Source organism: Melospiza georgiana, chromosome 1 (genome assembly GCF_028018845.1).
Source record: "Melospiza georgiana isolate bMelGeo1 chromosome 1, bMelGeo1.pri, whole genome shotgun sequence".
Lineage (NCBI taxonomy): Eukaryota > Metazoa > Chordata > Aves > Passeriformes > Passerellidae > Melospiza > Melospiza georgiana.
This window is the reverse complement of record NC_080430.1, coordinates 45048253-45072488: the sequence shown is the minus strand read 5'-3', so window position 1 is coordinate 45072488 and position 24236 is coordinate 45048253. Positions and strand designations below refer to the sequence as shown.

The 24236-nt window shown below is 38.1% G+C and overlaps 1 protein-coding gene across 7 annotated transcripts in view; it reads right to left on the bottom strand.

The window, feature by feature from the left end:
* Positions 1–24236, bottom strand: part of MYRIP (myosin VIIA and Rab interacting protein) — a 205990-nt gene that overhangs the window by 145161 nt on the left and 36593 nt on the right. The window lies entirely within an intron of this gene.

The window sequence follows — 24236 nt, the reverse complement described above, 5'->3', positions numbered from 1 at the left end:
GCTCAAGGTGGTAAGTCTAAGGCTCCACACTGTCACTAAAAATACAGTATCTATTAAGTAATCACAGTAATACTGCTAGTAAGGAAAAACACCCCCACACATAAATCAGCATGCCCTCATTTGATAAGCTTTCAGACATTCTCATCATCTTTAAAACAGTGTAAGCTCCAGCCAGTCACTCACCAGTGCAGAGATTACTCATAACATCCAGATACACAAATATACAAAATTACTTCTGAAATTGCACATTGCTTTAGTAACTCTTAAACTTGCAGTCATTTGCTGAATGACCTTGCAAGCCTTTACATGATGAATCTCCTCTTGCCCTTATGAGACAAACATACAGCTCCATGAACCTTGAGTATGTGGATGTTGCTGTTGCCATACAGGAATAAACAATCTCTCAAATTTCATTATTTAAAGCACTTCTGGTGAGCTTCAGGCTTCTTTCATTTCAAATTGCTTGGAGAGAAAAAACAGTGTCTCATTTTATTTTCAACAGCCACTTTGTGCATAGTCTCCTCACCACCACCAAGACAGAATAATAAATTTTCAAGAAATGCTCCTTTACTTTTAACATATAGAAATAAGCCTTAGGGGCTGCATTAATCTACCAGACAGTTTCACAGTGTTCTTTCATTAAACATCTCACAAGCATACACTGGCATAATTTCTTTGGAGGAGGAAAAAAAAGAAAAGGTGCTTCTATTAAAGGTATACACTTTTAATAAGAACAGGCTCAAACCCTTGTGGTCTGGCTATTTAGGGCTGAAAACCAGAGTTTTTTCACTTCCATGCAAGTAAGTAAAAATATTGGTAACATTTGGGCAAGAAATATAAATCCCCTATAGCAATAAACTTCAGCTATTCCTTTTTTAAAAGACCTTTAAAAATATTCTATTTATATAATCACACATTCAGTGAGTTCAAAAATCTTAAGCTACATTTACAAAGACATGGAAGTATGGAAATTATCTGACTTGTTAACAAAATTTAATGCTTTTCTGACAATCCCTTTAAATTTACATACTGGAATGTCTCTCGGAGAGGTAGAGGGCATTTAATCATCTTTTATGGAGGCAGGCATTTTTCTCCATTATCAAGTAAGACAGCAACCAGTTTAGAGACCCAGAGTGGGCAAGAACCAGAAAAGGGGCCCAGCTGAGGCAGCGCTCAGGGCAATACCTACAAGGGTGGGAAGGCTGAGTTGCCTCTGTAGGATATTAAGCTCTGCTCCCACAGTGTGTCTAGATCAGCTTTTCTGATACCTGCTCCTTCCACATGGGCACAAGAGACCCTCTCTTACACTGGAGCTGTTCCTTTTATCAGGGTTGAAGAGATTCATCTTCATAAAGTCCTTCCTGAATACATGTGGGCTTAACTATGTCACCTCATTAGCATCAGTCTCCAGCTTTGAAATGGGACCATTTAGGAAATAATAAAGGTTTCTTGGGTTCTCCAAGGCCACAGTGATATAGACTGTAACTTTCCTGAGTAAGGCAGACACCCCACTCAGCCACATCTCATGGAAATGAAAAACTACACCAGAGGCAAGACAGAACCTAAAACAACATTAAAGCAAACACATACCCAGATGGAATTTATTGTAAAATTCAAAACCGAATTAAATAATTTTGATCAAATGCAAGAAGCAAAATTCTCAAATTATGTTTAGCAAATATAGTAATATTTTAATTTTCCTGATCTCTGGTTCTGTTTATGGAGGGTTTATATGCTTTTTGCTCCACCACATTCTATCCATATGCAAAGGCTGATTCTGCATTGACTTGCTTAGCAGTAGAGCTTTGTGAAGCCAAAATATTGTTATATTGTGGCTGTGTTTTGCTTCCTCACTGAACACTTGAGGGTCTTCAGCCTTTTGAGTGGGTTATGCACAAACATGTAAACCAGAAGGAATGGTCAACACTTGAACATGAAATACAACTCACTGACACCTATATATAAAGCAGCTTTGATTTTTCACGGAAATCTCCCATCCCTTGCATCATGAATAATAGAACTTGGTAGCTTGAATTATTAAACTCCTCTGCTAACCAATGAAGTGGGAAAAGATCATGGAGTTAGCATACTGATTACTACATGAGATACTTGGTACTTTATGCCCCAAAAACTATGAAACCTTACCACTGCCATTAGTCCACTTAAAAACTACTGAAAGTGTGTTCAACTTCATGCAAATGTCATCCTAATAAGGCAAATATGGTCATCTGAATTCGGGATGTTGCATACTGTAAAATATCTACTTTGCAGAGAAAATGAGACCTCCCATTATGTTCAATAATAAGTTATCATACAGTTTAGATTATTATTAGATCTCACCTTTTTTTGTTGTTTTTGGCTAGCATGGATTGAAAACTTAGATCTGAGTGATGATACTTTTAATAACTGTGGAAAGAGAGTTAATTTGTAGGATGGCACACTTCCATACAGTCATCATAAGCATCTAAATGTCCATGTAAATACAGACTTTGGCATATGACTGGGTCCAAATTTCTGCATGTGATTTATTTTAAACTGTTTTCCTAAACTAAAGTAAAATCTTCTCAGCTTGGGAGATACTCCTTTGCATATTTCCAAAATATCTATCGATAGTGCCAGCTGTCCCACAAAAGGGAAAAACAGAGTCAGGGTAATGCACACATCCTAGATTCATTCCAAGAATTAATTCAGTAAAAAAAGTCTGTTCTAGGACTGCAGTTTTATTTCCACTTTCGCCATTAAGAAACCTTTTGCTTCTTTCAGTAAGAAACATCCAAAATACCTAACAATTCAAAAGTTATTAACATTACAAACTCGGGAAAAAACCTGTGGAAATGCAATTATGTACATTCAACAGTGTTGGCCTATCAGGTAGATAACATGTATTTTTTAATATTGCTTAACTGCAATTCCATTCTCTTGGGTAATAAAAAAATCTGAAAAATTTACCTGGGAGAACAGAATTGGAATTTTTAACAACAGAAAATACTGCACATTCTTTACAACATTTATTTAGTTAACCAGCATGTTATCCCACTGCCTCCCTTCTCTCCAGTTAGCCATCGCAATCTTTTGTCATTTGGGGATCTACCAAAGGATCAAAGTTACGAAATTGGAGTTTAAAGTATTAAAAACATTAGTAAGTATTGATTTTCTTATTCACAAACTGGGTCACACTACGATTTGTCCAGGAGGGTCTGTTTGAAACTGTGAGCTGTTTTGCACAGCTCACAACGTGTGTTCCCTCTGTCACTGTAGGCCTTTTACAGTGAGGAATAACCTGTACTAGGCACTCTACATGTGGAGAGTAAGAAACCTTAACTGTGCTGCTAACCAGCCTTGCCTGCCCTGCCTGCTTAGGCAAAGCACTGAGAAACAAAGAGAATTAACTTGCCAAGACCCACACAACCACTTGGGCACAGGGCTCACAATGTTCTCCCAGCTCTCCCAAGACCAGAGCTGCCTTGTTTCTGGGTCACATTGTCCCCTTCTCACAGAGATTATCTTGCCCAAGGAAGGCGCATTATGAAGGAAATAGGTGCACAGAACACAAGCGCTGCAAGCACTTTAAAGCCTGGCAGTATTAGGCAAACAGTTGGGATGCTCTGCAGGATTAATTTTCTTCCCTAATGAAAAAAGTTCATTTCAACTTCTGCCTATGTCTTTATCTCTAAATTTAATGAGGAAACAGCCTCTTTTCTGCTCTCTTCCAGGTCTCTTTGATCTTATGATTACGTACATTGCTGGTTGCTTGCCATTGTATAGAGTCTGAATAATGTATATCGATGCTAGAAAACTACACTATGTACCCCAGGAATAAAGAAAAGCTACTTTTTCTGTAACAGGCATCTTAGGAGTGTTTCAAAAATCTTGGGAAGGAGAGGAAGAACATATAAAGCTGTTCCACAGTAATTCCATGCTTGCTCCACATCTGCATTGCCCTAAATCACACAGGCATGCAGAGGGCAGAAATAAGAAGACAAGAAATAAGGCAGAAAAAACTGCACATGGACCTTACCAAAGGCACATCTGGCTCACTTCCTCTTCCTCCTCCATAGCTCACAGGAAGGTTGCTGAGGGAGGATGGAGGACCTCACCATCCACAGGCCTGAACCATCCTCCCACCCAAGGAGCTCACCACTGCACTTCAGTCTAAAACATTTTCAACCTTAAGAGACAAAACCACCTTTACAAAAGCCAAACTTCCCCACACATTTGTCTTTTTGGCTTTACCATATTCATTTGCTCACTCACCTTTTCTCTGTACCACAGACCTCTGAAGAGATGTGGGATGCACCACATTCACTCCCACTGAATACACCTATACATCAGGACAGGTGGCAAAACAGTAAGAAATATTCACTCCCCTTTATTCAAAGCAGTGGATCCACCCTACCTTAACTTCAGACTTGCATTTTTTTATCCCTCCTCTATATCAAGCTGATGGCACACAACCCCCAGTTCCAATGTGGCTTCAATGCATGTCAGGGAGAGCTGCTGTGCAACAGAGGGATAGCTAACCCCTTTACTACCACTGTAACTGCTGATCTCAGTTAAATTAAATCCCTCATAACACTTTCCTTTCTAGTAACTTCAGAATTTTGATTCTTCTCCTCCCAATCAATATGACTGGGAATACTTTGGACAGTTACATGTGAGATGACCCAGACAATGCTAACATTCCAGACTTACAGAAGTCTGAAAATAAGAGCAGCTACTCATCTTAGAGAAAAGGGGAAAAAAAAAGAAAGAAAAAAAGAGTGAAAAAAAGTGATCTGCAGCTAAACACATCTAAAATGAAACAATTCTGAAATTCTTTTAGTTTTAACAATCCTCATTCCCCTATGTTCCTTTTTATGTATTGCAGTTAACAAATAAATTCAGAACATAGAACAAATAGAAACATTAAATATTAATTTTCAAGATACCAATTACTCCACTATCATGAGAGCTAGGTTGAAAATTTTATATGATAATATAAAGGGAAAAAATGTTATGTGTCAAAAATCCAAAGGAGAGTTAGCTTTTATGGTGGGGTTTTTTATGGTTTCTTTCTTTGGTATAAAAGCATTGAGCACTATTTTACAAGTTTTTACATTCTAAGCTTGGTTCTATCCGCTTTTACATCCCTAATGTGCCAGATCTTTAAAGGATGCTTATTTATGACACTTTCATTAGGAGGGTACAAATATAGATACACTAGAAATTTAAGATTCAGAATACGCACAATTTCACAAACAAGCAGTGCTATTCAGGACCCTGAAATGAAAGCAGTACATAAAAATAGATCTGAAACAGAGACAGGCAAAACAGGCTACTTCTGCAAATGATGTACTGTGACTTCTCCGTGCACACATACACATATTTAAAGAGGCAGAAAAAACCCATACTTTCTGGCCTGTTTCAACCAGTTACTGAAAGAATTTATTATTTATACTTCTGAAGTCCAAAGGACAGCACCATCGTTATAACAACACATCCCTCAGCCACATATTTTGCAATATGTGGAAAACAGTACCTTGGAAATGGTTGTTTCAGGACGATTAGGCAGGGGATAGGCAAACTGAGGGCTTGAACTAAGGCCTGGACACCAGAGGTAGTAACCTGCACTATGGAGAGCTCCTCTGCAACATCTGACAAGTCACTTCTTGTCTTCTGGCCTCCACTTGTCTTCTGACCTGCACCCCAATTTTACCTGGCTATCCTAAAGTCTCAGGGATGCATAGAATGCTACAGAGAACAGGGTATGCAGATACTATTGCAATTGAAGATTAAGTACATACTAAAGTGAAATAGATACATAGACAACTCTGGTGTTTATCAAAGACTACAAAGCTTTAAAAGTAAACAGGAAGAAGTAATGCAGACAGGGAAGTAGCTGCTAGCCTTAGAAAGGGGCTAAGTCCCTGCACAAACAGCATGCAGCCAGCTCTTGACATTCAACAAGAGCATCATGTCATTTCCAGACTGGGGAATTACATCGATTCCAACAGCTTTCTTTAAACCCACAGTGCTATCCAGCCAAACACCTATCACCTTCAGCAAGAGGAGGAAATAGTCTCCTGAGCCTGGCAAGAAGGCTGCTGAAAATACACAAAACTGTTCTTATTTCCTGAGGCTATCAATGTTAAAATGTCAGTTTTAAGGAATCATTTACACACAAATGTGGTTGCATAATTTAATTATATACAGATTCTGATATCATTAACTATTATTTAAATCATGCAGACAAGTGAATTTTGCTTGCAGGCAAGCTATCTTTCCCCAAATTATAATTAACTAAAATATTATCAAATAAAAGCTGCAGAAACAAAATGATCTGTGCTCACTGCTGCTGTGTTTTCCTATAGTCATAAAGGTGATACTTCATAATCCCAGCATACTAATTAGCATTGTAGTGATATAGAAAGAAATCACCTGTTGCAAAAGCAACTTCATTGGGTCAGAGTAAAGCCAATACAAACTATGGGATTCATTCAAGAGACAAATATCTCAAAAAAAAAGGAAGGCAACACTTTATTTTCTAAACCTGAGTTAAAGGGACTACAAAGAAATCATCCAGGTCTTCAACATTTTTCACAGTGGAATACGCAGAGATCACATTCACAGCAGAAGTCAAATGTAGTTTCAGAAGAAAGCTGTCTCTGCAGGACCTCTCAAAACATTTGAAATAGTTTGCATCAAAAGTACATTTCACAAAATATGCAAGGACACAGCCCACGTACACTCATTCTTTACATGATGGAGGTCAACACAACTAAATGAGAAAAGGAAGGAATATGAACATAATGAGGAATGATCAAGTCAAGGAAGGTTTTCCACAGTAGTATTGAAAGACATCTACTATTACACAAATTTGACTATCCCACCCAGAAAAAAAACATTTTGAAGATTGAGACGCCTTCTCTAAAAATCCCTAAAGATTTTATGAAAAGGGAAAAAAAAAAGGACAAAGAATTCTGTGGGAAGAATGAACCCTTTTGTGAGCAAATCTGATGTTCAATAAGGTAAAGAGAACATACAGGTATATTGGATATCCCTTAGGATTTATCAAAACCCATACAAGTTAAAGAAAATTATCAGCTAGAATCTGATGACACAATTTAAGCACCAAAGTCTATAGTACAGACAAACCCACCTCTTCTTTTAACTTTTCATTAACCAGGAGACCTTGGAACCTGACTGCCATTTAGTATTTTTGTCCTTACTTTGGTGTTAGGGTACTACATAGTCCATTTGATCCAGAGTCAGATTTCAGTCAAACATGGTGATGTGATTGCGAACATCACTGCCTGCAATGGCAGGGAGCTCCATGTCTGTGTTGAGCACAGCCTTCAACTACTTAACTTCAACTACTCAAAATAAACAGCCAGGCTTGGCCCTTCAGAGGCACTTAGACATTTACTTCAAGGAAATCAATGGAAGGAACTCAAGTATCTCCAAAGGGTGTGGGATAAACTCATTTCCCCAAGGTCAGACAACTAAGTTTTCTGCATAAACTCCACCTCAGCTCTGGTCACAGGATTTTCTATTTTTATGTGAGACCACTGGTGCAAACCAGGCTCCTCAAGGCTAATGTAGGGACTGAGGAGTTCTCATGAGCATGACAAACATGGAAGCAAAATTGCTTCAGAATTCAGAGGGTGAATGGGGTGATGTAGATTAGTCACAGCAACCCAGCTTCTAACAGAACAAAGAAATCATGGCAAGAGTTTAATTTTTTTACTATGTCCTATTTAAATGCAATCAACCTGTAGCAAAATCTAACCTAATCAGCTCCCCTTACACAATTTCCAGTAATTGCATCTGAGAGAAAAAGCTGTTTTTACAAGACTATTACAGCAAGAACTAACTCTGAGTTTTTCAGTGACCTTCAAAAAGGCTTCTCTTTTACTTCTTAATGAAAACTCTACAAAACTTTACAAACATTTTTTGGCAGTGGTCACAGGGGTTTTCAGGTGAAGGGAGAGATGAGAACATTAACTCTATGTTTCAGAAGGCTTGATTTATTATTTTATTATATATATATTACATTATAACTATACTAAAAAGAATAGAAGGAAAGGTTTCTTCAGAAAGCTAGGTAAGCTAAGAATAGAAAAGAAAAGAATGATAACAAAGGTAGCTCTCTCAGACTCTGTCCGAGATAGCTCGGTCCTTCATTGACTACTAATTATAAACATCCAAGATAAGAAATTACAAGTAAACCTGTTGCATTCTACAGCAGCAGATAATCATTGCTTACATTCTGTTGCTGAAACTGCAGCTTCTCAGAAGTAAAAACAATATTTAGATGACATGTATGAAAAAACATTAAAAATAAAGTCGAACTAATCTGTGCTGCACAGTCTTGACAATAAGAAATACAGATGCTGAATGGATTGGCCATTCAAAGGGATGCTGCCAACACACCCCTCAAAATGGAAAGAGATTAAGTGGTACTGCCAGCTCTTCACTGTTAATTAATGAGGCTGAAGAAAGAATATATTTGTTTGCAGATGACAAAGGCATTCAGAAGAAACTCAACATAATTGAGACTGTTGGTAAACTGGCTGAAGAGAAAGCTCTGTGAAATTTAGTAAGGGACAAATCCAAGGCTGGAGACTTACACAGAGAGAATCAACAGTGCAAACACAAGATGAAGACAACAGTGGAGCAGTCCAAGAATAGCAAAACCTGAATACAAGGCAACAATGTTTTCAATACTACAGCAAAACCACAAAGCACTGACTAACAACCTGAAAAACACCTGAAATAACCCTGCTTTACACGGGTAAGGTCTCAGGTCAGCTGCTTAAAGTGGAGTAAGGTACTCTTTTTCAGGAATATAGGCACCAAGCAAATACAGTCAGCAGCAGCAACTGGAATGATCTGAGATCTAGAAATAAAAAAAATATAAAAAGAACATCTACCTAATAAAAATTATTAAGTCTATAAAAAAAAGGCTGGTTTTCAAAGGTACCTTCTACACCTCTCCACCTTTCTTAAAATGAAATGCTCACAATATGTATTCGGCATGTTTTTAAAAGGCTGAAATTCACAGGCAGGGAAAGGAATAAAAGAGGAAATAAACAGATTGGGTAGAGGGTGCAGAACATATTCCTGGTCAGGGAAACTCAGGACAATCCTGAGTCAAGGAGAATGTCATTGCCAATAACACACTTCTATTTGCCATAGTAAGAGATATCCCTACTTTAATCCAGACAAATGAAGCATAATTTATGACTAGAGCATGTTACATACTGAAATGCCAAATAAAAGGTGAATTCAAACTGACAAACTAGTCCTTAATTTTCGTTGGAATAGCTATGTTTGGAAATTTGTGTTTTGATTAATTTTGTCTTTGTAGCCTGCAAAAGACCCGAATTAATACAATGAAAAATTCATATTTAACTGGAAGGAGTCAGCTGAGACATGGCAGCAGACTGAGAACAGGCACATTTTGGAAACTATCGAGACTCAGCTTTGACAAAACAAATAAAAAAATTCAGTAGACCACAGTTGCAAATCTCAGCTATTTTACCCTTCTCTCTTGTACTGTTCCCAAATTAGCATCACTGAGAAATCTCCCTTAAAAATACCACAAACTAAAGCATATCTATTTGGAAATTACCACTTTTGTGTGCAGTAAGGAGTATCTTCATAGAATAAACTATTTCCATTTAACTTCTTTATTTTATCATGCCTTTTCTTGAAAAAATTAGCAGCTTACAAACAATTTCCAGACATTGCTTCCAGCATTTCGGAACACTGTTGTCAACAAGCAAAATCAACCTCCATGCTCTTAATTTCTGCCTAATTTTATGTTCTTAACTCTTTTCTCCAATTTCAACATAATTGTTATGATTTAATCAGCAAAAAACCCCATGCACATCCCTGTGTTCAGCGCCTTGTATATTATCAATTTGGTAACAGTGGTTTATTTTTTCATGATGGAATAGTCAAAATGTTGGACAGGAACATTTTTTCTCTCTCTCTGCATGGATAAAGTACAAACTAAATAAGGGCCACAGTCTGATAAAGCCTCTGGAATCAGCAACAGTATTAAAAAAACCGATTTCTATGTAATTTCAAAGAGTTAGAAATACACTGTCCTCTCTAACATCTGTGAATTCACATCTGCAATACAAGAGTATACCGGCAACTACTGTCTATAGAAGAGAAAAAAGGAAAAAGGAAGAAACAGCACAGGAAGGATTGTCCTCAGAACCAACTGATACCTTGAGTTTTAGCTTCTATATTTTTTTGATTCTGTGCTGCTTTAGTGTGTAGTTCTGAGCTTCATATTAAGGGATGGTAAGCTCTCTTCACAGCATAGGTAGACAAAACAATTCCTCTTCTAGCTTAGGACCAAGGACAACTGATCCAAGTTTCAGGCCCAAGATCATACACAATGGCAGACTGAAGAGAGAAAACAAGAAGGATGGAACTTCATAATCTAAAGCTATAATTGGACAGTTAACTCCAATATGCTGATGGACCAGAACTCATAAAAGTGAGAGACCTCATGACCGGTCGTCCATTTTGGGTTCATCTTGGGTGTAGCCCTGGCTGGGCTCTTGTACTGCCCAAGGTATATCCATTGAGGCCTTTTAATAAATACCTACTTGAAATACAAGTGAGAGGCAGAAGAAGTGTAACATTAAAAAGCTTTGTGTCTTTTTGGAAGATTGCAGTTGTAGCTCTAGAAGCCAGTTTTAACCCCGAATTTTTCTAGTGCAACTTGAACATGTCAATGGATATTTTTATCAGATTAAAAAGTGTGTAAGAGGCATTTACAAGAACACATTTTGGCCACAGAATTACAGTTATAAAAAAGGGTTGACAAAAGTAAAAAACTCTTCATTAATACTTAAATAGGGAAAAAAACTCATCTCTCATCCACATAACTGCTCTTTTAAAAAATTTATAAATAATAATGAACAAGACATTTTATTTATGAATAATAAGAGTCGGGACAGCTTTAAAGTTGACATTACTGGAGAAACTTAGTTGAAGTAAAACACATGAAAAATTAATTCTCCCTAAACATATCTCACTTAATACATCCATTTATGCATTACATTAAAGAAGCATGAACGCATCTCTGAGCTTGTGTTCATATAATGTCTCAGCTTCAGAAAGAGTCAAGGCAAAAAAAATACTCAGGCAATCCATCTGAGTTTGACTGCTGTTCTGACCACATATTTTCAAAAATAAACATACTTTTTAGGAGTCAGAGAATAATTAAGTGTCCAGATGCCTGTTTAATTCATACCCTCTGGGAAGCTTGATCACTCCCATGCCATGTGTTACATGGGCATGTTTCCACAGAGCTCGAGGCTAGGACCAACAGCCCCTCTAAGACAGACTGCTCAGCAGAGGGCAACTACTCTGTCATTGCCACTTACATTTAAATTTGAACTTGTGATCTTCAGGCAAAAAGTTTTATATCCTTGTCATCAATGTATAATAATTATTTAGTTCTTTAAATATAGGAACACTAATGTAAACGGCAAAGTCTGCTGAAAACAATTGTGGAGGAAGGGGTCTGTGAAGTCATTGCCACAAAATGTGATGCAGAGTGTACCTTTCCGTTGTTGTGTTCCTCTGCTGATGATATTCCTGTGATATCCATTGCTCTCAGCAATACAGATGATGTATACATCCTGTCTTTTTCATTTGAAGTTACTAAAGAGCAAAAATTCCTCATATTTTACTAAATATCACAAAGCAAAATCCTATCCAATTACAGTGAGGGGTTTTTTTAACCGCTGTATGGCTTTATTACTGGCAATTTAATTATTTGTCAGTAGTTTCATTCCTAAAGAGTGACGAATGTATGTGATATTCTAAACTTTTATATTCTGTAATTAGTTTTAATGAGGCAGTGCTCCTAATTATAAAATGTTTTGCATAATTAAGCCTGCAGAATGAGTGAATGTACACTTGTACACATAACCTGTGTGTTCCTGTCCTTTATATTACCACAGAACATGTTAGAGTTCTACAACAGGATGCTACTTCTTTATTTTGTTCTTTTCCATTATATTCATCTATTGTATAACACCATTTAGCTACCTACCACTTCTGCTTTGCTTTCACCACAGTGGATTCCAAATTCAAAACACATCCCTGGGCAACCTGTGCCAGTGCTTAGTTACCCTCACAGGGAAAGAATTTTTCCTGATTTTCAGGGGGAACTTCCTGTGTTTTGGTCGGTGCCCAGTGCTTCTGATCTTGTCACTGGGAAGCACCAAACAGAGCCTGGCTTTGGTGCCCTGCCTTGAGGTATTTATAAGAAATTGGTACATTAGTTACTCCTGAGTCTTCTCTTCTCCAGGCTTAACAGTCCCAACTCTCTCAGCCTTTCTCCATAACAGAGATGCTCTGGTTCCTTAATAGTCTCAGTGGCCTTTCACTGGACACCCTCCAGTACGCCCGTATCTCACCCATTCTGGGGAGTCCAGGATTGGACCCAGCACTCCAAGTGCAGCCTCACCAGCACTGAGGAGGAGGATGACCACCTTCAAATTGCTGGCAGTGCTTTGGCTAAAGCAGCCCAGAGCATCATTAAGGGTTTTTTTGCTGCAAGAGCACATTGCTGGCTCACGTTCAAGCTGGTGTTCACCAGGTCCTCTTCCGACAAGGTGCTTTCCAGCTGGGCAGCCCCCAACATACATCAGTGCTTGGGGCTGCTCCTCTCTACGTGCAAGACTTTGTACTTCCCCTTGGTGAACCATATCCCTACTCCAAGAAAGTATGAATGAAGGACATGGAGTCTATTATTGAGTTTTGAATTCCTACATAGCCACGCACTGAAATTTAATGAAAGTTACTTTCAACACAAAAATTTAACAGTAACCTTTCAGCTAAATGGGACTGAAGAATAAACATTGATTTAATACCATGGATAATTAACTTCCTTTTCTCTCCTTAATGGAACAGTCAAAAATGATCCATTACTTTGTAAAAAAAGATCATACATTTCTCTATATAGAGAAAAATTACACTGTTTCTAAGTTGTCTAAGAAGCCACTACAGAAACAGAATGTCATTGCTTCTAGTTCAAATTACAATGATATACTAGACCTGTAAATTATGCCTATACATATCAAATTTGTACTGAATGGATGAAACATAGAAATTAGTCTATTTCCAATCAATTTAAATATGTAGAAAACATTTTCATCTTCGCAAAACTGGAGAACACTCAGAGACCAACAAACTTTCGCCAACATAATCAATGTCAAGACACAGAGTAGGAAGGACAAACTTATGAAACAGCAAGAAACTTGAAGGAATCTCTGTGTTGAAGGAGCACTTCTTAACAGACACAGCATAATCCCAAGACTGGCTGTGTCCAAGAGCATCCGAATACTCTTATCTAGGACAAAAAAATCTGGATCTGCCTGCATTTAGTAGATTGCTGCAAGATGTTTCTCTCAGAGCAGTATTTTTTACATACTTGAGTTTGTAAAAACTCGAGTTTTTACAAACTTGAGTTGAGACTGTTAGCAGGTTTCAAGATTTTTAAAGTAAGCAGTAAAGTCAAGACTGCACAGAGTTCATTAGGTGACCAGAAGGGTCAGACTCCAACAGAGAGGACAGCAGTTTTGTTTAGCCTAAAGTGAAAGCTAAGCTATTCCCCTGCTGACTTGGTAATCACTGACAGGCCTGGCAGCAGGAACATCCCAGCGCCCCAATAGCACCAGGAGAGCTCCCTCCAGTACTGCTCCTTGCCTGGGAGCCATAGGAAAACACATGGGGAGCTGGTGCTGCAGTGGTAGAGAGGGCACAGAGCAGGCTCTCACTGTTCACAGAGAGGTTTCTCTGCACTCCGTGTGATTTTAAAGGAGATGGTTTTGATGCTATTTTTAACTGCATATAATAGTGCAGAAAGAACTGAAGTAAATGAAAGCAAAATGATGGAATCTTTCAGGAAGGAGACATTGTTGAATGAACATTGACTCATTGCAAAGTCTCATTTGACCCTAAATGAAGTAGAAACTGCAAACTTGGTACAAAAAAGAGTTCATTACAGTACACACTGTAATGTGTAATAAAAAAAGAAAGCACCCACATGAAATAAGCTGGAACAAAATATATTGAGTCAACAGCAGTCCAAATTCACTGGCTCAACTAAGGAAGTAATTAGAAACAAAACAGAAGATTTTATTTTCACAAGGACTATGGAAAGTATCAGGACATTGACAAAAACAAGAAACTTACATTCATAAAGTAAAAAAACCATAATGATTTAGCTACTATAAACCTAGGAGAAATGTTTCCTGTTAACTTAAAACAAACAGAGCCCAGTCAAAAATCTGCCAAGCAAATTCTAACACCCATTCTTCCATTTCTGAATTTCTACAATTACTGTAGAAACAGTTTCCTTTTTTACTTTTTTTGGTAAACATTATTTTTCACACTACAGTACTAAAACAATTTACAAGAAAGTACCCTCATTTAAAAGGACTTTTTATTGTTTGCTCTACCATTCATGTCAGTATTTTGTTATCACAGTACTCCTAGGTATTTCGCAACCTGCAGGGCACACACCTAAAACACATTCCCACTTTGTGCTTATCCCCTCTTTGCAATTATTTTTCATTCCCATCATTTCAGCTCGTCTAACTTATGCCACCTCCTCAGAGCCAAAGATGATTTGCTATCAGCTATGAGAGCACCACCTCACTCTCCATCACCAGATGAAGATTGTGTATTAATTGCTGAGCCAACTCAACTGGGCCATCAAAGCACTGGAACCAAACAAAGCAGAGCTAAAACACCTGACTTGCATGAGCTGTTTGATTGGAAATATACATAAATTTTTAAGATTTTTGCAAGAGAAGCCACGAGCATTTGTTTGGAGAATGCTGATTAATGGAGGTGAGTTAATTACCTACACTTCAGTAAACCTGGGGACAATCTTGACCCCATGAGAGAGCATTTATGGGTGACACAAGAAAGGAAAGTCATAGGACCTTTTTCTTCTCTCTCTGAAGGGTAAAGAAGACAGCTCATAGCTACCAGCACCAGTTAAATCCTGAAAGACATTTCTCATTCCTCACTCACCCCTACCCCTTCTATGCCCTCTGCTTAAAGAAGTATAATCTTGGTAACCTGGATGGTTTCCTCTGCACAACACTCAGTAACCCAAGGCAATATTGAAGCCAGTGCTTTAAGCAGCCCTGGGATGACACAAACTCAACAAGTTTTGCCAGGCAGAGTTAAGGAGGGAACATGCTTCCCACTTGCCCTCAGCACTGAGCCCTGGCTGCAGAAATGAGTGCTCTCTCTCTCCTTTGCCCTTCCCTTCCATGCCTTGTCCTGAGGGCTGCTCTAAGAGAACAAGGACTGCACTCCAACAGCATCAGCTGCTCCCCTCCACCTGGGTGAGGACGCTAATTTCCTCCCTTTTCCTCTAGAAGTACTAGTTAGTATGCCTGTAACATTTTAATCCCATATTTTAAATTATATGACACAGAAACAAGTAGGTGCCATTATGACAACAACAAAAGATAGTTCTGTATTTAACTGTATTATTTTGTTGTGTTTCTTTCCTCTTAAAAAAAGTTACATAGACTTCTTTCCCCCCCAACCACTGGCTGGTTACTTCACTTTCAAATAGATGGAGGCCTCAGTACTCAAACATTTATCTAACAACCAAATCTTGCATCACTAAACCATAGTGTTAAATACCTTTTCATTTTTTGTCCTATTATATTAATTTAAACTCTTGAGACAGGGAGACAGGAAAGAATGCTGCTCTTTAGTCTCAGACCTATACTAACATCCAGTGCTTTGTGACATACATAAAATTTTTGAAGCTTTATGGAATTACAGTTAAAAATGATCAGAAGTCACCAACCAATTCTAGCTAACCTATCTTAATCCTGAGATAAAGAATAATTAAGAGTAAGTATGTTACATCAGTACTGACAGTGTCTTTTCAAACTAAAATTTGAGTCAAGCATTAGTGTACTTTGTTTCTTCTCCTTTGGGAAAAAAAAGGCAAAGTTGCTCCATTATTTATATTTAATGAATCATTTAAAGACAGCAGTTTTGTCTATTTATAATTGCAATGTTTAAATATAGTGCACTGATTGCTTCTTGTCTTTTTGAAGTACCACATGGCAACATCTGCGAGTTTATTTTGGAAAAAAAAAATCAATAGAACTATAAATTCAGAATCCAAGTGGCTCTTAATTGCAGATACTGATGCTGACTGGTACTTAACAGGACTTCCAGTTTCAATCAGGGTCCACTGGGGTCTGACCCTTCCAGTGGTTTCCAAGAAGAACATAGAACAGGAAAGCAAAGGGGGAGTCCCCCAAGATGAGGAAGGAAAGAATAACCAGGGAGAGATTGTAATATTGTGTGTGCAACCAGCTGATGCCAACTGCTTCTTTCTCCTCTTACTCCCTCTGTTTTGACAATATTTCTTCTCCAGTCTTTTTGGGGAGGGGTTTTTCCTGTCAGCTATACTGTCAGAATACAGATGTCTGTCATTACGCTCTGTGAGAACTGCAACACATATGGTTCCCTATGTCCAGAAAGTTTTTTGAATCAAATGCTGCCTCTGGAGCTCCAAGTTAAGAATTACTACTGCTACAAAAGAGAACAGCCAAGGAGAAGCAACACAGAACCAAGTTTTCTGCTCCAAGACTGCTCCAAGGCTGTCTCCAGCTGCCAACAGATCAGCAGGCTATGCTTTGCTCACAAGAATGCTCTCTCCACAGAGGTATCCAGCTTCTCCCCCTGCACTATTGCTAGCTGCAACCTCTCCCTTCCCATACCCTCATATGAGCAACTTCTGCACTATTTAAAAGGCACAGAGCATTTCTTACTCTCACACTTCACACATTACAAACTCACTGCCTTCCCCATGAGTTTTTCACAGTAAAATGTGAATCAAATCCAGTTCCCGGTGTTAGAGATGTAACACAGGTACACACACATAACCCAGACACCCTGAATGCACCAACTACTCAAAGAAATAAACATACCAACAGTGGGAGCTGAGGAGAAAATCCCACTTTGGCAAGCAACTTTAATTCTGTCCCTACTCTAAAAATTTATTCAAAGCTGTAGCAACCGCAGGGAATTTTTGAACAGTCTCACCGTACACTCAGCTCTCCAAATAAGAACTAGTGTGAAATAAAAGTAAATAACAAATAAAACTAAACAAGACACTAAAAGTTCTTTGCCTCAATTGAAAGTTTCAGTTGAAATAAGTCTGCCCTTTGTAGCTGAGCCACTACTTAATAGTGACTGCTAGAATCCATATTGGCTTTAGTCAAAGCATTCTTCTGTCTATAGGATCATGTCCACAAAGCACCAAAGGCTGTCTGGCCCCTGAGATCATGAAACAGGAGCCCATTTGGAGGTTGGGCATGTAAAAGTATAACTTTTTCCTTACACTTAACAGGATATAAATGCTTCTATTAGATTAAGGCATGTTTGTAACTAAATAGTGAGGTGAGCTTGTAAATGGTGCACTAGGAAAATGAGGATGCTGGGTACACTGTCAGCTTGGGTAGCTGTGCACATCCAGCACAACAGTGCCCATCTCACAGGGGTGTTTGTCCCACTTGAGCAAGGATTAAGGGGCAAGGAGAGAATGACTTAAATCCTCAAATTTATTCTCTCAAACTAAAAGTTTGCTTCTTTGAGTTAATGTTCTATGTATTTTTCAAAACATAAAAATACTATTTGTCAACTCCGTATACCTTTATAAGTATTTTGTGAATTAAGAATTAAAGCTGCACAATTTTCCAACCTGACAAGTATGGGTAACTAAGATTATCTGCAAGTGAGTGAAAGGGTCAAGCAATTTCCTAGTTGAGATTTTCTTTATTTCTCAGTGAAGTAAGCAACAATTGGAGGAAGGAAAGGCTTAAGCATGACATTTCAGAAGCCAGAAGCTGTTCTTGTAAAACAGAAGAACAGTACAATTCAAAACCAGGAAAACCACATATAATTACAGGTCAAAAAGCTGAAAACATTAAGTGGGGAAGGAATCAAAACACTGACAGTCGAAAAGACCAACACAATAGCAGAAACAACTAGAACAAACATATGTATATAAGCAGAAAAAATAGAAAATAATTAAGTGAATTGAAATCTGACAGGCCATCTAAACACTAGGATGAGCAAGATGTACTGTTCATCTTTAGATCTTGGTGAACAAGAGTATTGAAATGGTCCATTTTACCCCTCAGGAAATAAGTATGTCAGATTTTAACTTTCAGAAGGAAAACCAAAATAAATTTGCAATTTATTTTTTTCTTAACAGTACTCATGCTTAATGAAAATAATTTGACAAGCCAGAGGGCTATCTGTTCAAATCAGTGATTAATTAAACAAGACTATTTTAATTATTCTTAAAATAACACTGCTATATTTATATATTTAAAAGATTAATCGGTGGAGAATGCTATCATTTCCAGACTTAGAAATCTGAAAGATTACAGGCCATATATTTAAGCTTCAGGGGAACTGCAGAATGAAAATCAAAGTTGGTTCAGTCTTAGAGACAAGAAGAAAAGGATTAGCTGCAAGATGTTCACCTACAGAACAGCAGAGAGAGTGCAGATCCTTCTGCCATTTGATGCAGTAACAGTTTTTATATCTGGTATAAAGACTAGATGCTTCACAGACATCCCTGCTTACTAGTAGGCCTCCTTTAATTCCCTTTCTAAAGGGACTCTATCTAACATATCAACTAGATTTTCTTTCAGAATAGACTGGCTTTTCTCAAGAGAAATATGCAAACAACACAAAAGACATCTGAGCTTTTGTCAGACCACAGCTAGCCATAAATATGGATCTAATAATTTGTTACACACCGTACAGAGTTGTACAGCTTTTCAAAACTGGGCATGTTAAGAACATGCAGCCTTTATCAATAACTAGGCCACATATTTGGAAATGGGGATAATCAGTTTAAATGTTTGTCAAACTTAAAAGGTAAAGCCTAAAAATACGATTACAGTAAAACGCATTACTGGCACAACAGCTGCCAGAGAGATTAAAAATGAGTGAAACAATTGAGCCTTTGACACAAACCCATCAGTCTGCAATGCTCCACTGTCATGGAGAGACAAGGATTCATTAGAAGAACCAGGTACAGATGCAAGAAAATCTGCGTTCTAAAGAAATGCTTTTCCTTTGTTTAATCTATGCAGTTTAAACATAATGTACATGTTCATTCAATCCATGGTAACTTCCACAAGTTGGTTATTTGAGAAGCTCATGTAGCAGGGGAGGTGAAGAAGGAGGACACGTATTTCCAACACACAAGAATTTTTTCAGACAAGTCTGATTTTAGTGACTGTGACTTTTGGTGTAATGAAGGATATAACCTCTTCCTACAGATCTTATCTTCTTTTTTTTTCTGTAGACAATCTTGGCCATACCACCAGCAGAAACAGGTTCAGGTCTTTGAAGGAAGAGTCATTGGCATTCATTTGCTCTTTTTAAAGAACTTGTTTCCTCCTTATTCCCCATGCAGTATAATTCACACCACCAATGCAAAATGATGAAAACAAAGTCTATATTCACACTCTTCACTACACTCAGGGTTTTGAAAGCCTGTTTAAACTGTCCCTAAACAGCTGGGGTTTTTTCCACTAAGTTTTAGTCCTCAGACAGAAAATACTCCATACCTTTGATCAAGCATGACAATCTTTGCTATTTATTTACTACTGCTGTCGTATTTTAAAGATAACTATAACATTAGGGAAGTGCATAATATTGAAATGTGGATGCAGTAGAAATTAAAGCATTTGTACTAATGAAGTTTTCTGATTTGTTCTCTATTCCTTTACTAGTCTATCATCAACATCCTTTTAGATTCCTTCTAGATAGTCCAGAACTACTGAGTACTGAACCAGTTCCTAAGACATAAGTCCTCCTTTAATGGCAACAGCTGATTTATTAATTTAAAGGTTATGGTTTGTTAGTTTTTTCCTTTCTTCACCATGTAAAGTGCTTGGTACTTACAAGAGTTATCCCATCTGCACTTAAATACTGAAAACACAAAGCCCCCACTTAAATAATGAAAACTCAAAGTTTTCATGGTTGCTTTTGATTCACAAGAATCTTTCTCTATAATGAAAAATTGTCAACATATTGCAACTTCTTTTCTAATATTTCAATGGAGCAAACACTGTTGAGTTTTTCAGATATGAACTCCAAAGAAAAAATATTTAAATTAAGTGTGCTGCAATCACATTATCCACCTGTACTAGCTCCTTTTCATCTTAATAATTATTAGCTTTGCTGACTCCTGGCAAACTTTCTTCTTGCTTATTATGTATCAATAGCTGTTACACACAAGTTTAGGGGGTTGGTTTTTGTTATTTTGTCTTTAAAAGGGCAGTGTTTACATATTTTCCATTTTCTTTAGTGGATATTGCCTTCACTTTTTAAAGGAAGCATTTTTATTTTCAACAAATCTTTCATTCAGCTTTCTGATGCTTTTTTCTTTCTTTTTAGACTTTACCCTTCATTAGACACATTTTCTTGAGCCTCTACCTTTCAACATAATTCATCCTGACTCCAAGCACCTTTCCTTTTACCTGTTCCTTTTATTTCTTTTTTAAAATTAAAATCCTTTCTGTAACTCAAAACACTAGAGAAAAGTAAAAAAAGGGTACAGCAGTGTCACTACCTCCACTGTAGAAATTGCTCTGAAAGAATAAAAGGCTTCACAATCATCGTTCCTCAGTCTCAGGCAAAAGACACATAAGATCTAGTCCAAAAACATAAAAAGCTTTAAAAACTCAGAGACACTGCTCAACTGTTCAACTAGTGACATAACTATGAAGACCAAACTTGCTGACCACTGAATGCAAGTTAAACAAAATTGTATGCTTGTAACACAACAGTTCCAGGATTACATATGGACTCGATTTTGCAATGCAAAGTATTTCTATCCTTAATTAATAAAGATTACTAGAAATTTCAAGCCTTTCATCCTTTCTTTCCTCCCCACCTCCAAAAAAAAAAAAAAAAAAGATTTTTATGTTGTGCACCTCTACAACTAAGTCTGTTAAGTCCATCCCCTCTAAATAATAGAATAAACTTCTTCAATGTCAAGTGCAAGGTCCTGCACATGGCTGGGACAATCCAAAGCACAAATACAGGCTGGGCAAAACATGCACTGAGAGCAGCCCTGCTGAGAAGGACTTTGGGGTGGTGCTAGATGAGAGTCGCACATGACCTGGCAATATGCACTCAGCCCAGAAAGCCAATCCAATCCTGGGCTGCATCAACGCAGCATGGCAGCAGGACAAGGCAGGGGATTCTGTCTGCTCTGCTCTGGTGAGGTCCCATCTGGGAGCTGCATCCAGCTCTGGAGTCCCAGCACAGGATCCACACAGGCCTGCTGGAGCAAGTCCAGAGGAGAGCCACAAAGATGATTAGAGAGCTGGAGCACCTCTGCTACAGAGACAGGCTGACAGAGCTGGAGCTGTTCAGCCTGGAGGAGAAAAGGCTTCTGGGAGACCTTAGAGCATTTTCCAGTACCTAAAGGGGCTAAAAGAGAGATGGAGAGGGATTTTTAATACAGGCATAGAGTGACAGGGCAAGGGGGGAATGGCTTTAAACTGAGAGAGACATTAGGGTGGTGAGGCACTGGAAGAGGTTGACCAGAGAAGCTGTGGATACCCCATCCCAGGAGGTGCTCAAGGCCAGATTGGATGGGGCTTTAAGCAACCCCATCTGGTGGAAGATGTCCCTAGCCAAGGCAGGGGCTTGGATCTAGACAATCTTCAAGGTCCTTTCCAATCCAAACCATTCTATGACTCTTAAATTACTACAGAATTGGAATCATTGAGTGGTAACAAAACTCCACACACATCAAACATGCATGGGCTTGGTGTTGTTTGGCTAAATAGGTAAAATATATTAGATAATCTTTTTCACTCTAGTTTACTTATTTACTAAAGGTTTGTAACCACATACCTACAGCAATTATTTAATTTTTCATTTTTGATGCAAATACAAAATATGAAAGCTTCTGGACTTGTTCACTCTTCTTAATGCTACTTCTCCAGTGATCTCTAGGGCTCAGTCTTGCCACATAAATTCTGATCAGATGCTTGTTTGGCATAAATAGTTCTTTTAGATCATAAAAGACCAAACTCTTCTAAAAGACAGTTCCTTTGGCACACAGTAGAGCATAAATTCTTTTCTGCCAAGAAAAGATAAATCACAGAGGTTCAAATAAGCAGTACCTGCAATACACAAACACGGCTGGTTAGCAAGAAATAACCAAACGAACAAGAAACAAATCAACCCAATCCAAACCTGAGAAATGTGTTTTCATTTTCTTTCAATAAGAAAGAAATGCTTTTGCAGTAGGTCTTTCAGGCACTATGAATTAGTATTCCAGGATGACTTATTGCAAGTCAACTGTACCTAAGTGACCATTTGTATTTTGAGAATATTGATTATATGCAGTTGAGGAATGGTTTTTGAGCTAAAAAGCTGGAGCTCAATAAATGAAAAAAAGACAGCAAAAACTGACTTGCCAATGTTAAAGTAACATATGCCTAAGGTACCTTCGCAACAACTTTTAAAATTCTGTTCCCTATAAACATCTAATAATTAACGACAATTAATTAGGTCTAAACCCAATTTATATTAATGTTGTGAATCCTAAATATTTTTCACAATTGGTTGCTGTGAAAAGGATTGTGTGTCACACAGAGAGGATTAGGACGTCACATTGGAAGTGATCAGGAGCAGAAGGATTTATAAGAATGATGATCCAGCTTTTATGGAAGGAGCACATATCTTTCCCTACACTTTCCAGAATGCAGTAGCAGGAATATTTTATAGCAAAATTTTTATTATTGATCCTTTTAAAACAAACATTTAAAAAAAGTAGAGAACAAAACACAAATAGAAGGTAATAAGGGCAGAGTACTACTGAAATGCTCCAAGTAGCACAGAAAGCCAAACTTACTGAGTCCTGCTTCTGCAAACAGTTCACAGGAGGCTGTGCTGTGCCTACAAGTCACACTTTGATTTAATCCTCATGTAACAGCATACCAGAGCAAAATGAACCAGTATGAGACCTGCACACCTATCCTTAGAAACAAAAGTGAAAAGCAACCAGCATTCACCTGGATAAAACATGCTTACAGCTCTCTACAACAGAACTAGCCCCAAGCAACTGTGCAGACAGGAAGGTTCTAGTTTAGAAGCACCAAGTAAGGTTGGTGAAAGGAGCTTTTAGGTTGAAAGGAGCTTGACTCCGACTTGTGTTCTCAAAGCTATTAACAAGTTTTCCACTTGAGGCACTTCATTAAATGGACTGACCTTTGTCTTCAAAACACATTTTTTCTTTGAAATTGGGTCCTCAGTAAAAAGAAAAAGAGGCAAATTGAGGTCTGGTCATTCTTCCTCAGCCATTTTCATACATAATGTGATAACTTTCCACGTAAGTAGCATCACTCCTCAAGGACCATCTCTCAATACCATGGCTCCTGAAAAGTCAGCCTGCCTGCTGACCCACATAAGAGCTGCATCTTGTCAGTGGGACTAGCTTTACAGAGATGCAAAATACGAGACATCCCACTGACATCTAATGGGACTAGCTGCTATTCTCCTCTCTTGATGGAAAAAAAAGTCCTACAGGAGACTGATTGCTATGGGTAAATCATTGCCATCTATTAGCTACCATTTTAAAAATGTGGACATCAAACCTTGAAACAAATGGGGTATTTATGATATCCATAAGAAACAGTTCTGGGCTTCCAGTACAAATGAGAGATGGACATCCCGAGGAGTACATCAAAGGCCCACTAAGACTATTTAGGGACTATAGCACCTCTCCTATAAAAAGAACTGGTTCTGTTCAGCCAGGAGAAGAGAAAGCCCAGTGGGGCATCTCATCAGTTTTTCATAAATACTTGAAAGGAGGGCACCAAGAAGACAAAGCCAGGCTTTTTTCAGAGGCTCCCAGTGACAAGATCAAAGATGAAGGGATACAAACTGAAACCCAGGAAGTTATCCTTGAACATCAGGAAACAGCAGTCACCTCCATGAGAGAGAGAGCACTAGCACAGTTTGTCCAGGGATGTGCAGTTTTCCTTGAAGCAATTTAGAAGTCACTGAAGATGGCCCTGGGAAACTGGCTCTTGGTGGTCCTTCCTCAGTAGGGGTATTGGACAAGAGGACCTCCAGAGGTCTCTTCAAACCATGCTATGATTTTGTGAACAGCAGCTAAGAATGAAAGA